This window comes from Tachyglossus aculeatus, chromosome 22, assembly GCF_015852505.1.
Source record: "Tachyglossus aculeatus isolate mTacAcu1 chromosome 22, mTacAcu1.pri, whole genome shotgun sequence".
NCBI classification, from domain to species: Eukaryota; Metazoa; Chordata; class Mammalia; order Monotremata; family Tachyglossidae; genus Tachyglossus; species Tachyglossus aculeatus.
In genome coordinates, this window is record NC_052087.1 from 22,329,851 (window position 1) to 22,331,917 (window position 2,067).

The 2,067-nt window shown below is 39.0% G+C and overlaps 1 non-coding gene across 1 annotated transcript; it reads left to right on the top strand.

Moving 5' to 3' along the window:
• The first annotated feature begins 1,250 nt into the window (after positions 1-1,250).
• Positions 1,251-1,388, top strand: LOC119944374. Its single transcript, XR_005455859.1, has one exon. It is a non-coding gene; the product is annotated as a small nucleolar RNA SNORA7 (small nucleolar RNA).
• Positions 1,389-2,067: the final 679 nt, after the last annotated feature.

Here is a 2,067-nt window from a genome sequence, read left to right on the forward strand (position 1 = left end):
AAATGTGAAAAGGAACATCCTATTCAAAGTGTAAAAATTTATTTTGCTGATAGAGAGGGGTGGAGAGACTGGGCGAGACTAAGTTGTACTCAGTCATCACGGAATCACATGGATAGATATGATTTTGAGAGATCATGTGTGGTCCACTCCCCTACTTACAGGGAGATAAAGTAACGTATCTGAGGATGGATGTTCCTTTAGTAACCTATTTCAACTTTTTACTATCCTGAGAGTCAACCAAAATCTCCCTAGTTGAAATTTAAACCCAGTTCCTCTTGTTCAGCAGTAAGTGCAAATATTTGAGCCTTGATAGTGGTAGCAATAGTATATAAAAAACTGCTTACGTCCTTTCCTGTACTGTCCTAGAGACAGTCATTAAGTCACATTGTGCATTCTCTTCCCTCAGCTAAATTATCTGAGTTCCTGATTATTTCCCCCAGCAACGATTTCTCATCAATGAATTTGTTTCCCCACTCTTCTGTTTGTTTGTTTTTTTCCCTCTAGCTTCTGAGCAGTCTTTTTTAAATAAAGTAGGCTGGTACAATGCTTTGCTGGACACAGTGCTATTAAGAGAATGACTCTTGCATGGCATCCCAGGGTAATATTGGCTTTATAGTAATGACACTGATTGCTGGATCATATTTAGGTTCCCGGTAAATGACTATCCTCAAGTCTTTTCCTGAAATAATTCTGCCTAGTCAGTTTGACCTCATTCCACATTTGCTTTTCATGCTTTGTTTATGACATCAATAAGCTATTAAATAGTGTTTATTCCTGTTTAATCTGTATGTCTGGACTATCACCCTATTGACCCTAAGCCAATGATGATTACGATTTGGATAAGGTCCTGGAAATAGCTGTGTACCCACTGAACAAGTATTATGGGGTAAACTGTAGTGTCTCAACTTATAAGGGTTAGAATCAAATGATTAAAATGGAGAGGTGGGAGAGGGGAGGATTGCTTTTCCGTTGACATTTGTGGTATGTCATTTCTGTAGGAGAAATTGCATTTGTCTGGAATGGTTTGCTCACTCTGAAGTCATGTTGGCATCTTTGCTGTACTATGCAGCTGTAAATTGATAGTTTGATCATTTGTTAGCTCTTCCCAGGAATCAACGTGAAGCTGATCAATCTTCTTGTTTTGCAAAGATTGACCCAAAATTTCCTTTTCCCAAATGCTTAAAAATGAAAGTTCTTTGTCCTTTCGAAGTCATTTTTATGATATTTTTCTTTTGCCTACTAGGGTAAATCCCCTCTCAGGATCAGACCTGGAGAGTTTCCAGTACTCTACTAGTCTCAGCTATGGGAGGAAGAGTCAATCAGAGGCATACCTATTCCATTCCTAGCTTGGACAGTTGCTAGTGAGTGGAAGGCAATCTGCTTCAAGTCAAAACATACCTATGCTAGGCAGCAGCAGCATTGGAGAGAGTTGAGGGTGGAGACTCAGGTTTACTGCATGGAAAAAGGCAATGGTAAACCACTTCCCTATTTTTACCAAAAAGTCTCTTTGGATTTGCTACCAGAATGATTGCAGATGGATTTGGGACATTCTGGGACAGATGCATCTATGAAGTCACTATGGGTCAGAGATCACTCAATAGTGTAAGTCAAGACCAGGGTAGATATAGCCCGCTGTTGGGTAGGGACCGTCTCTATATGTTGCCAACTTGAAATTCCCAAGCGCTTAGTACAGTGCTCTGCACACAGTAAGCGCTCAATAAATATGACTGAATGAAATGAATGAATGAATCAGTGAATATTTCCCTGATTTTTTGGCCAAGCCTAATTATAATTGAGGGTTTCTTTGGTTTCATTTTTTGTGACTTGTGCTAGTTGTATGCCATTTCCAACATTTGCTCTTCTAATCTTGTCCCTGCACAATCCTATTTCTTTCAAACTTTTCCTCAGTAATGTGGCCTAATTCCCATTTGTTCTCTTCCTTCAGAAGTTTCAGGAGTTTTTGGTTTAGTTAACTTGACATTTTGGTAACTTTCTTGCCCTTCTTGAGCATTAGCGTAGCTTGTTTCTGTTCTTAGAGAACTGCTTTTTTTAAGAATAATCAACTTT